The sequence below is a fragment of the Anolis carolinensis genome, unplaced genomic scaffold (genome assembly GCF_035594765.1).
Source record: "Anolis carolinensis isolate JA03-04 unplaced genomic scaffold, rAnoCar3.1.pri scaffold_12, whole genome shotgun sequence".
Taxonomy (NCBI): domain Eukaryota; kingdom Metazoa; phylum Chordata; class Lepidosauria; order Squamata; family Dactyloidae; genus Anolis; species Anolis carolinensis.
The window spans coordinates 3773393-3787446 of record NW_026943823.1 but is presented as its reverse complement, the minus strand read 5'-3'; the positions used below and the strand labels follow the sequence as shown (position 1 = coordinate 3787446).

Genomic DNA, 14054 nt, shown 5'->3' with positions numbered 1-14054 from the left:
TCTGCTTTGAACTGGATTATCTTGACTTCACACTGCCATATAATCCATTTCAGTGTGCATTTTATACAGCTGTGAAGAAGGGGCCACATACTTCGCCACAGCAACGCGTGGCCGGGCACAGCTAGTATATATATAAAAGGGTAATGAAATTTTGGCCTAGGACAAAACAACAAAACTGCACATCCCAGAAACACTAAACTTGGCAGCACAACCCCTCATCCATGCCTCTACGTTCATACAACAAAAAGAAAAGAAAAATGAAGTCCTAATTAGAGGGAGAGGAATAATTGTTTTTATCCAATTGCTACCAGTTAGAAGGCTAAGCTCCGCCCACTTGGTCTCCTAGCAACCCACTCAGCCCAGGCTCTTCCACACAGCTATATAACCCATTTATAATGGACTTAATGTCAGGGGAAAAGATTTACCCTTTACCTTAACTACCACCAATTCCGCAATACTTTATTTCCCAGACCACCATACTTCGCCACAGCAACGCGTGGCCGGGCACAGCTAGTCTATATATATATATGGTAAATCCTTATATATATTAAGGTAAATCCTATTAAACATCAAATTAGGTTATGATTTTACAAATTAAGCACCAAAACATCATGTTATACAACAAATTTGACAGAAAAAGTAGTTCAATACACAGTAATGGTATGTAGTAATTACTGTATTTATGAATTTAGCACAAAAATATCACGATATATTGAAAACATTGAGTACAAAAATGAGTTGGATAATCCAGAACGTTGGATAAGCGAGTGTTGGATAAGTGAGACTCTACTGTTTGCATTTATTATTACTTGTATTTTCCTGTATTTATTATTATTTATTATTTTTCTCTATTATTGTTGCTACTATTACATTTATTTTACTTTATTATTATTATTATTATTATTATTATTATTATTATTATTATTATTATTATTATTATTATATGACACAGCAAACAAGATAGATATGCTGGATTTCGTATCACAAAATCACAAGTCGAACACTTCCCAAGTGTCTAGGACTGTGTGATCTATTTTCGGATGATGCGTGCAGATCCCAGTAGGGTGGCCTTATTATTATTATTATTATTATTATTATTATTATTATTATTATTATTATTATTTTTATTATTTCACTCTGATATTATTATTATTATTGCATTTATTATTTTACTCTACTTATTATTACTTGTATTATTTTCCTGTATTTATTATTATTATTATTACATGTATTATTTTACTCTGTTATTATTAAAAGGATACATAAGCACATTTACATTGAAGAAGATGAGAATAAGGATTTGATCAGAGTTGGACAGTCTTATCTTAAATATGAGCTTGATGTAAATATTCAAAAACTTTAAACTTTTAACCTACTGATGCCTCAATGAATGTAATTTTATTGGTACAGTAGAGTCTCATTAATCCAACATAAATGGGCTGGCAGAAGCTTGGATAAGCAAAAATCTTGGATAATAAGGAGGGATTAAGGAAAAGCCTATTAAACATCAAATTAGGTTGTGATTTTACTAATTAAGCACCAAAACATCATGTTTAACATCAAATTTGACAGAAAATGTAGTTCAATACACAGTAATGCTACGTAGTAGTTCCTGTATTTACGAATTTAGTACCAAAACATCACAATGTATTGAAAACATTGACTGTAAAAACATCTATATATATAAAAGGACTAGCTGTGCCCTGCCACGCGTTGCTGTGGCCCATTGAAATTGCACTGAATAGCTCCATTTTTTGGGGGGTTTTTTAGCCCCTGTGGAGGTTCATGACGTGATATTTTGTGGTTTCAACCTCGAGGCGTGGATGATGGATTGTGTTGTGAAATTTCGAGGTTGGGGGGTGTTTAGTTTTGTTGTTTTGCTCGGTGCCAGGATTCCACCACTCTTTTATATATATATATGGTAATGAAATTTTGGCCTAGGACAAAACAACAAAACTACACATCCCAGAAACACTAAATTTGGCAGCACAACCCCTCATCCATGCCTCTACGTTCATACAACAAACAGCTCCAGCTACTCCAGAAAACGGCCAGGCTTTGAGACTGCAAGGCTATTCAGTTCTATTGTGTTTTAGCGTATTGTTATTGCTTGTTGTTTATACTGTTTTAATTGTTTTTAATTTGCTTTTTGTTTTGTATTGTTATATTGTGTGTTGAGACCTTGGCCTTTGTAAGCCACATCGAGTCCTTCGGGAGATGCTAGCGGGGTACAAATAAAGTTTAATAATAATAATAATAATAATAATAATAATAATAATAATAATAATAATAATAATAATTCACTGCTATTCCATCTGCCCAACAAAGGATTCCCATAAGCCACAGCAACACGTGGCCGGGCAAAGCTAGTTGACTACTAAAAGGCAGACTGCATTTGACAATCCAGAATGTTGGATAAGCGAATGTTGGATAAGTGAGACTCTACCGTATCTATTTTTATTTCTGAAATTCACCACCCTCGGCTTATACTGGAGTCAATGTTTTCCCAGATTTTTTTGTCATAAAATTAGGTGCCTTGGCTTATATTCGGGTCGGCTTATACTCGAGTATATACGGTAATTTGAACCACAATCCACTTGCTAGCAGAAATCAAATCAAGCATTTCCATGTGGGAATTCTTTCAGGATATTTTTTGAGAGCATCCATAGCGCCATATTGTTGTATTCAATGGGGAATTATAGAAAACTAGAAACTAGGAGAATGGAACAGCCCCATTCAAATCATGTTTAGTATAAGAATCCTTTCGATTATTTATCCATTATCAGCTTTAATACCGACAAATTTGTTCCCCTCTGTGATTTTAACATTCGTGGAATTAACATTAATGACGCTACACCCTCTGAATTTCCTACACTGTTCGGATTCATTACATTCACGGAAGCATTGTCTGCTTGCTTTCTCTGTATTATTATTGGAACTATAGTCGAGCAGCTTTCCAGTAAATTGAATAGTTACCTAATCCCTCTTTGATCATTTTATAGTAAACTGTGAAGTTTATTTCATGGTTAATGATGAGTTATTTGGAAGGGGGTGGAGAGGAAAATCCATTAATTATTTACCTTCTGGAAGCTATCTTAACATGGATTTGTTTGACATCTCTATTTTTAATGCAAGGTTATTTTTTAATTAAGTTGTGTTCAAAGAAAGGGGGGAAAAGTACAACCTCCACAAATATCAAAACCCTTTTTTTTTTCCAGGAAGCGTTCTGTACTATTTTCTAGGGCAAACATCCACAGACTTTAGCATTAACTCCCCGTAATTTTAATATAAAGCCCGAGTTCCTCCCCTTTGACTATCTCTATTTTTCAGAAGACTGTTTAAAGTCTCATGTGATTACCCCATTTCTCCTTGTTGATGATTCCTTTTGAGAACATTCTAGGTTAATTAATCTGTTAATAAAAAAAAAAAGAAACGGAGATTATCGTGGAGTCGTAAGCAGAGTCCTGTAAATACACTTTTGAAAAAGAGAAATGAGATGCAAATGGGATTAGGAACGAAATTTCAGCAGGCACTAAATGGGATAATTTTGCGTGTTACCACGGAGGAAGAGAAGAGGAATAACTAATGAAACGGGATCTCTTTCAGCTTTGCTTTTCGTGCAGAAGGAAAGTGAGATGTCAACAGAAGACAGATCTGTAGAAATAAAAGTCCCCGACTTTAATCTGTGTTCAACTTGGACTTCTATGTGTGTCTGGACACAGTATTCCAGGTGAGTTCCGAATAAAGCAGAATATTGTGTTGTTGAAGGCGTTCATAGCTGGCATCATTGGGTTGCTCCCAACAAAGGATTCCCCCAGGCAGGAATCCGCCAGGCTTTGTATCTGCAAGGCTTCTCAGTGCTAATCAAGCTGGCCAACGGCAACATTTATTTATTTATTTAATTATTTACAGCATTTATATTCCACCCTTCTCACGCCGAAGGGGACTCAGGGCGGATCACATTACACATATAGGCAAACATTCAATGCCTTTTAACATAGAACAAAGACAAGACAAACATAGGCTCCGAGCGGGCCTCGAACTCATGACCTCCTGGTCAGAGTGATTCATTGCAGCTGGTTGCAGCTGGCTTGCTCTCCAGCCTGCGCCACAGCCCGGGCCCTCAAACAGACATAAGTTCTTTCTCTCACCCTGGACATTATTCCACAGATATATATACTCCTCTTGCCTAGTTTCCAACAGACCTCACAACCTCTGAGGATGCCTGCCACAGGTGTGGATGAAACGTCAGGAGAAAATGCTTCTGGAACATGGTCATACCTGATGCCATGTATTCACGTTTCTTGGTTTTTTGTCATGCTCTTCTTGGATATTGTTTATTTCTGGTAAGCTCTGGACTTATACTTCAAGACTATATTTGTAACTGACTCTTGGTGCCTTGCTTTGATTTTTGAAGAACTTTCTTCCATCTATTTTTAATAAACTATAAAGACTTAAACCTGTTGTGGGGTTTGTATGCTGTAGCAAAATGAATTCAAGTCTGAGGTGCAACAATGGGGCTGCTCACTGCATACCGAGAGAAAAAAGAGACATGTGGCAACTACCCCATCCTCCTCTCCAATACTCCTCCCTTGATCTGCAGGCTGTCCTCTCGGCATTATCCTAGGAGGATGGTGAGAATGACGACATCCAAGAGGACTCTCCAGGGCTCTCAACTACTGCATGTGTGCTGGTACGGCTCTACCAGAAGCTCTGACTTTATTTTCTTGCTGCTAATGTTTGCAGTCATAGGACTGGCCACCTGTCAATCATAATTAAGTTTGGTTCCACCCCTTGTTCAGGGCTCTGGGAGGGAAGGAGCCATTTTTAAGTCTGTCTCTCTTAAGGAAGCTAAGCTATAGGACGTAGACCAGCTCGTCCCGTAGAAAAGTTTCATATCTCAAGAACATCCGGGGATATAGAACATCCGGGGATATAGAACATCCGGGAATATAGAACATCCGAGGAATCAGAAACAGAAATTACAGGGGAAAGGTCCCAAAGGTTCTGGCTAAGAGCTCACAGCCTCTCAGCCTCACAGCTCCTGAGGGAAACAGCCCTAAAGTTTCCAGAGAAACCTCGGAGAGGGAACAGCACCAAAGATCCACGTAACCCCAGCTGAAACATCTACAAGCCTTGGTTGGTAGGTCCACTCGATGCCCAGATGCATTTGGAGTCGGCAGTGGGTCCCACATCAGCTAGACCCAGATAATAGACAGCCCGGGAGAGGTTATAAGGGGGTTTTCTTATAGAGAAAGCACAATTGTCTGTCCCCTAGGGACAAGATTGAAAAGATATCAGTTTATTAAGGAAACCTTGAAGTGTTATTTGACTCCTTGAAGATTTATTAATTGTTCATCAATAAAGACTTTGTTATTTCATTAAAGACTCAAAAGGCCATCCTTTTCAGGGAAATTCTCTCTCTTTAGGCACCCTGGCTTCCCGCTGGGCATAAAGTATACGTCCTATACAAAAAGACAATAGTTACAGGCCCAGCGTGTGACAGAACAGCGTGTCTTCCTCGAGCCATCCTCTCGGTAGAAGAACAAGGCTGCTCACATCATCCTGATGCTGGAAGGAGGACAAGACACGTGGTGGCTGAGAGCACTCCAGAGGGCTTCCTTCCCTGTCCTTTCTGCATAAGTGTGATGACTCTGGCAGCGAGAGCACTGGGAACCAGACACGGAGGCCAATAAACAATCTAATATCTTTATTAAAGAATTAAAGGAGGCTAATAAAAATAAGCAGAGTATATAGTCCAGCAATAGTCCTTTTAGGAAAGGTCAAATTTAGTCCAGAAATATAAAGTTAGATGTCCAATATTAGAGTCCAAAGTTTTAAATCCAACAACTGAAATACACTCAAACTTCCAAGCAGTTTGAGTGGGGAATAAAGCCGGTTCTTTCAAGAGTTCCAGATTCAATGTCCGAGGCTAGGATATCAAGGCAAGGCAAAGTTAGTTGTGGTAGAACTGAATCGCAGTCCAGACTTGGCAGGGAGACGAGATGCAGCGCCCGGTCTACTCGAGAGTAGCGCGCCGCAGAAACTAGAGACGATGTGATTTCCTCAACTGACACATTTGCACGGCAAAGGTCAGTCTGCGCGCAGAACTTTTATGGGACTTTGAATCTCTCCTCAACCCAGGTGTCCGACCACTTTTTCCCAAGGGAAAGCGGACTGGAGACAACAATTGCCAGATGCAAACCTCCCTGGAAACTCTCAAGGGAACTGATTTAATTAGTGTTTGCTCTCTCTGCTAAACGCGCGCTTCTTCTCCTGTTCTCCTTCTCAGCGCGGAATGTTTCCCAAAACAACTTCCTATCAAAAGAAACGCTCTCTGGGGAACCAGACTTTGTTTCAAGGGCTTTTGTAATTAGCTTTGGGCTCGAACTGTCAACAGGGGACATCTGGAAGGCAGCAGAATCTTGCTGACTTGGCACAAACCCCATATCCTCGTCAGTCTGATCCAAAATGGATAAGGGGTCAAGACTCGAGGGTCCCTGAGACATCACAATAAGGATGTGGCAGGCCATCGTGACTTTATGCCAAAAGGACAGAGAAAATGAGGAGGGCCCGAGATAAGCACCCAAGGGGCCACATCCGGCCACCGGACCTTAGTTTGCCCATGCCTGATTTAGATACTTCCATTCTATTACAACCACGTATAACTTTTAAAAATCCACAGGATGTGCATAAATATTACCCAGCTCACAAAAGTTTAAAATGCTTACAAAAGTGTTCTTGAGTCAACAGGCCAAAACTCTTATAATAAAAAAGTATACTGTACAGATGTCAGAAGTGAGAGAGAAATGATGAAGGAAATTCCAGATGGAACGCACCTCTATAGCAGACTGTCGCTCATGCCCAAACATAGCGGAAGAAAGACTGACTTTGGCATTATTTCAGTGGCAGCTCTTTTGTTGTGTATCTCATTTCCAGGGTCAAAAAATAAAAGCTGTGTTTCAATCTTGGGCTGGTGTACAACACAATCTAAGGGTTGCACTCCATCATCGCAAGACCCATTTGGGTTGCTTGACTATTGGACTGTTACCTGCCATTTCTCACCGCAGTCTTTACAATTTGTCACCCTGTGTTTGTTAAAGCGATGTTGTTTACTTTGTGGATTTCTCTTCCCTTTCTTCTTTCATTATGTTCGCCGAAATATTTGGGGATGAAATGTGCCCTTTCCAATGTCAGCTTCGCCCACCTACTCCCTGAGCAAAGAAACGTGCCCTTTAATAGCAGGACGATTTGCTAAATGTCATAAAATTATTTGGGAATTTTGTAGCGAGAATAGAGAGCAGAAAGGGTCAAAGGAAATGCTGATAACACATGTTTCAGCGATATAGGAGAGTTTTTTATATATATAATAGAAACCTTGAAATTCAATCAAAAATAGATTGCAGATAATACCCTTATTTCGCAAAGTACAGAGTTAAAAATCGGGTTACTGTGCTTGCAATAATCCACCTTACTCGTAAAATTTAGGAGTGTTATAAAAACCCTTAATGATCTGTGATAGACGTGACACACCGGTAGCCTTGGTAAATCTGAAATAAATGTAAAGGGAGAGGGGGGGAAATGCTATGACAAGTTCTTTTCACTTATATCTGTTTCCTTTCCAAAGATAAATGAGCCGATCCATTTTGCCCTTGAATTTTTTTCCTCATCCACTTCCAGACCCTTAAGTTTAATTGAAAGGAGTTTTTGTCCAGAGAGATAATTAGGTAAATTGAGAGCTGCTTACTTTCAGATAAGTCTATGTCTCTCTGTCGCCTTACTTTTTTCTGTGTAGCTTTCTTTCTAACCTAGGTAAGGGGTTACGCCGGGAACGCACTTGGAATGCTAATAAAGTAGTATTGTGCTTGTGTATGGAATTGCTGTTCGTTTTGTGTAGTTTCATTGGTTTTGTCTCATTTTTGTATTTATTCACACAAATGAAAATGGGGTGCCTATATGAACAGAAGTTTCATCTGGCTTACAAAATAAACCCAAAAATTTTCGGACCATTGGATGCAATGAAAGGGCTTCCGAGGCACACACACACACCCATTGGTACATATTGGATGTAATGGGGAGGCACTCCTCTCCTAGACCCAGCTTAGAGTACCAGAATAACTGCTACTCTTAATATAAATATTATTATTAAGACCCATTGGTATACATCGTATGTAATTGGGAGGCACTCCTCTCCTAGACCCAGCTTAGGTTGCCAGAATAACAGTTGTTCTTAATATAAATATAAATATTATTAAGACCCATTGGTACACATCGTATGTAATGGGGAGGCACTCATCTCCCAGACCCATCTTAGGGTGCCCGAATGACTGTTGTTCTTAATATAAAGATAAATATTATTATTAAGACCCATTGGTACACATCAGATATAATGGGGAGACACTCCTCTCCCAGACTCAGCTTAGGGTTCCAGAATAACAGTTGTTCTTAATATAAATATTATTATTAAGACCCATTGGTACACATCAGATATAATGGGGAGATACTCCTCTCCCAGACCCAGCTTAGGGTATCAGAATAACTGTTGTTCTTAATATAAATATAAATATTATTATTAAGACCCATTGGTACACATCAGATATAATGGGGAGATACTCCTCTCCCAGACCCAGCTTAGGGTACCAGAATAACTGTTGTTCTTAATATAAATATAAATATTATTATTAAGACCCATTGGTACATATCGGATATAATGGGGAGGCACTCCTCTCCCAGACCCAGCTTAGGGTGCCAGAATAATTGTTGTTCTTAATGTAAATTTAAATATTATTATTAAGACCCATTGGTACACATCAGATATAATGGGGAGACACTCCTCTCCCCGACCCAGCTTAGGGTTCCAGAATAACAGTTGTTCTTAATATAAATATTATTATTAAGACCCATTGGTACACATCAGATATAATGGGGAGATACTCCTCTCCCAGACCCAGCTTAGGGTACCAGAATAACTGTTGTTCTTAATATAAATATAAATATTATTATTAAGACCCATTGGTACATATCGGATATAATGGGGAGGCACTCCTCTCCCAGACCCAGCTTAGGGTGCCAGAATAATTGTTGTTCTTAATGTAAATTTAAATATTATTATTAAGACCCATTGGTACACATGGGATGTAATGGGGAGGTACTCCTCTTCCAGACCCAGCTTAGGGTGCCCAAATAACTGTTGTCCTTAATATAAATATAAATATTATTATTAAGACCCATTGGTACATATCAGATGTAATGGGGAGGCACTCCTCTACCAGATCCAGCTTAGGGTGCCAGAATAACTGTTGTTCTTAATGTAAATATAAATATTATTATTAAGACCTATTGGTACACATGGGATGTAATGGGAAGGCATTCCTCTCCCAGACCCAGCTTACGGTTCCAGAATAACTGTTGTTCTTAATATAAATATAAATATTATTGAGACCCGTTGGTACACATCGGAGGTAATGGGGAGGCACTCCTCTCCCAGACCCAGCTTAGGGTACCAGAATAACTGTTGTACTTAATATAAATATAAATATTATTATTAAGACCCATTGGTACACATGGGATGTAATGGGGAAGCACTCCTCTCCCAGACTCAGCTTAGGGTACCAGAGTAACTATCATTATTTATATTAATATTATTATTAACACCAACTGATATACATCACCTGTAATGGGAAAGCAGCCCTCTGTCAGTACCTGCTTATTGTTACTGGGATGAAACGAAAGGAAAACGAAAGCAAGCACAATGACTGTGCAGCTTTCATTTTCGCCTCTCATTTCCTACGAAAATGTCATCATTCATTTTGTGTAGATGAACGGTCAAAATGAAACAATAGTACGAAGGAAATGAAGGAAAACTTTTCTTGCATATCTCTATAATAAAGTCCGGTGTCACGTTTGCAAATAATTGAATCATGAACAGAGAAGTTTCCCTTGATTAGATCTCTCTCTGAATTTCTGTTACTGCAAGTTAGGAAATAACAAAAAAAAGTCAACAAATCTGATTTGTTGAAAGTATTACAGCTGAAATAAAAATAATACGCACGCCTAATCTTTTCGTAAGTAAAACTTTTGCAAATCAGGTCACAGCTGGGGAAATGGCTCTGTTATCTCCCAAAAAACACATTACAATTTTATAGATAGAATATCAAAGTTATATGCACTATAGATCAGAGCCAATGAAATTTGTTTAAATCAGTAGGACGAGTTACTGATCATAGATTCGTTTCAATAAAAACAAAATGCAACTTAATTTTTTTACTGAAGTGTACTGGAGCAGTCCAAGGAAAGGAGGCTTTGGGGAGAGAACCAACTGGGAAATATACAATTTGTCATCTTTTCAACTCCATCCAATGTGTCATTAGTTAATAGCTTAATTAATAATGTTAATATTAAAGTTCCATTGAATGAAAATATAAATTTATTTTAATTATTCCTGCATTAGAAAAATGTACAACTTGAAAAAACTTGGACAACTTGGGCCATTGTTGTCTTTAACAACAAAAAGTGAATAGAAGTTATTCCTTGTTTTAAACTAAGTCTATTCTGCTGTTACGTTGGCTCAGAGAGCTTGAAAACATGGTGAAAAAGCATCCCATAATAGTGAAAATTTTGCCATTTTTTTTACTCCTCCAAAGATGGTCATTTCTACAAATGTCGCATGATAGAAGTATAGATGGTTTCCTACTTTAATATGCCTGGATTGGGATATTGAAGAATATAGAACCATTTCTGAAATATTTGTACATCCAAAGTGTTAAGTTAAATCGGATTGGATTCAGGTTTTCTAAAATCTCTTCTATACTTATTTGTTTAAATATAAAAGGGTATATGACTGAAGGGCAGAACAAGTTAGAGATGAATATCTTATTTCCCAAGAATACCTGACTAATTTCGCATGGTTAAAAAGAAGCAATTCAGTGCCAAGAATGTCCAACTTGTTGTCAATTCCAGTCTTGAATTTGACATATTTCTCCACTCCGACAATTACTTTTTCCATCTCTGGCTAATAGCTTTCATTCAGATCTGCTACAACCTGGAAAAAATGAGATCGGACAAGTGATCACCTTGAACAAATGGCTGAGACATTTGTCTTGGGGAGCCTAATATTCTCCATGACAGATTCTCCAGCCAGCAAATGCAACAATGATTGGAAGCTGTGGAGAGAACACGCCAAGATCTTACCTTGTTCTTACTCCGCTAACACAAATTAGCCCTTCCCCAGCGACAATGGTTTAGAAATACAATTGTTTCCTTTATTTTTGACCTACAAGGAGGTAAAAAGTATGTGTTCTGTGTCAGATAATCCCTTTTGAGGAATTTTTCACAATTTTTAGCACCCATTAAAATATTGTGCGGTGAATATTTGGCAGGATTGATTCACAAACTTAGTTAGCTTAGTTGAGTAATATTTTTATCCTACCTGATCCTACCAGATATTGTGGGATTTTCTGCCTTGATATTTTGGGTTGCATGGCTGTGTGGAAGGGCTCTATGATTTATTGTTGACTATTTCTTTCCTAGGAAAACACTATGAAATTCATGAGGTTGCCATGAGTCAACAGGCAACTTGAAGGCACATCCACACACACATAGCGATCATAATTTTTTAGGTGTCTGTTGATGCATCCATCTTGTTAATGTGGGATTTGTGTATAGATAGTGTTTAAATGAAATTTGTGTCTAGCATGTATTGCATCATCCAGGAAATGCTATAGTGTGTAAAGAGTTAATTTGGTAAGAAGCTGTATTGACCTTGGATATGTGACTGGAGCCAGATAGGAGTGTCCAGATTACAAGTGTGTTTGTATATAGCTGATTGCATCAGATGAGATCTGTTTCTGCCTGCTGAGAAGATCTGTGCTGTTTGTCTAGAGCAAAAGTCTTATGTCCATTGTCTGCAATTCTGTTTGTCTTGTCAAGTAAAACTTTGTAAATACTTTTACATTGTCTCTGACGTCCATTCATTCTGCACTCAACTGACATCATACATCCACTGCTACGCTGCGTGCATTACTCTGACACATCTCCTATTCCTGATCCATTTCTGTGTCATAGGCAAGAGAAGCACTGTTAGGTCACACTGTTTTTGACAAACTTTGGACTTGAAAGTGATCTCCCAAGTAATCCACAAAGTTAGGAATACAAATATCTATGTGGAAGGCACTTTTTGAGTGGACTTTCTCCAGTCCCAAAATGAGTGCAGACTAGACATAACTTGTGTGTGAGAATCTGCACGTTTGGAGAATTATGCCCAGAGTAGTGGTTTAGGGCAGCTTCATATGTTCCTGAGTTTACACATCAATCAATCAATCTTTATTATGGCCCAAAGACCCAAAATGCTCAGCAGAAAATATGTACAGCAAATTCATAAACCAATAAGACCAGCACCAATCACCATTCTTGAGACCCTCTTCCAGTACCCAGGATGTGTGCCATCCTGTGTCTTAATGTAAGAATCTGAGGAAATCCCCTTGTCAACAAGAGCTTGGTGGTGGGTCCTTAAATATTATGGTGTAGCTCAGCCATAGCAGCCTTCTCTTCAGCAGGAAATAGAGTTTGATTCAGAGTCTGATTCGGATTTCGGCCCCATCCAGGACTTGGATCAAAGTCCAATGGCTTTGCAGGTGCTTGAAGTTATGCTTACAGAGGTTCCGTTAATTGGGAAACATTCCGATGTTCAGTGAAGGTTAGTTTCTGCGGAGGAGGAGGTGGCTTTTAATCGGAGGGAATCTTTTGCGAAGTACAAGAGTCGAAGGGAGGGGGTGAGACGAAGTCAGCGCTTGGCTCTCAGGTGCTCTAATGAATAACTTTCCCATGTGAAGTCCTGCGTGTCTGAACTCTCACTGCCTGGTAGCCTTGAGATCTGCTTAAAGGGGCCTCGCTTCCTGTTCTCGTTGCGGTGTCAACCTTGCCATCCTTGGAGGAGGACTCCATGTTCCAGTATCTTGCTCCTTGCCTTGTTCCAGTGCCTTGTTTCAGGGTTTCCTGGCCGAGTTTGTGCCTTGTGACTCTCGAGTATACCTTGCTTTGCTAATCTCGATTCCATGATTCCTTGGTGGTTGCTTCCCATGTGGAGTACAGTTTGTGGATTTCCAGTGTCTTGTTCCTGTTCCTTGCAACTTCGGGCTGATCCTGTTTGGACAACGTTTACAGACTAACTCTGACTTCTTGGTGGAACTAACGAGTTCCATTTGTGGATTACAATATTGAAAGACTTTATTGGACTTGCTTTTGGACAGTTAAGGACATTACCTTATGGACTATACTTTCTATTGACTTTAAACGCTTTTTGTTAGCATATATATATATATCCACTAATAAACTGCTTTGCTTATGATCCTGGCTCCAGTGTGGTTTTCAAGGTGCTCTTGCAGCCTTGGGGTGTAACGTATTAGCTTCAGGTCAGTATTTTCAGACTGGGATCATGTCTGATTCATCATCTAGCCCAAGACTATTAGCAATTGATTCAAGCTTAACTTTAAAAAACCCTCTTCTATCAGCCTTTCTTCATCCCTCTTATCTCATCTGGGTTATGACATGGCACTTAAATCTATTCAACAAGGACTGTGGGACATTGCACAGATTTCTCTAACTTAAAATGATACATTTTAATATATTGGGTTTATGGTTCCCGTCCCCTTGATTAGGTCATGTAAGTGTTAGTTATTTCTATAATCGTATTTTTACTTTGCTTAATAATGTGTTATTATGTTGTTATGTAATGTTTGTGCTGTTTTTATGATTGGAAACCGCCCTGAGTCCCATCCGGGAGATAGGGCGGTATATAAATAAATTATTATTATTATTATTATTATTATTATTATTATTATTATTATTATTATTATTATTATTTTGCCTTCTATGGGCTGTATTCTTGTTTCTTGTTCCCCAAGTGCCCTGAGTATACACTATGCTGGACCTCTTCATGAAGCAAATTATCTTAAGAAGTTGCCCATGACCAAATATTGCTGCCTATTGTCCAAGGAAAGGTGCAATGTATTCCCATCTGAAGTGCTTCGAGGTAGATTTGCAGGAGTCCCATACAA

The 14054-nt window shown here is 38.7% G+C and overlaps 1 long non-coding RNA gene across 1 annotated transcript in view; it reads left to right on the top strand.

The window, feature by feature from the left end:
* Positions 1–2085: 2085 nt before the first annotated feature.
* The window catches only part of LOC134294088 (uncharacterized), a 55991-nt gene continuing 44022 nt past the window's right edge, over positions 2086–14054 (top strand). Inside the window, exon 1 of the long non-coding RNA XR_010001070.1 lies at positions 2086–3730. This is a non-coding gene — a long non-coding RNA (uncharacterized LOC134294088). The remainder of the gene's footprint in view (positions 3731–14054) is intronic.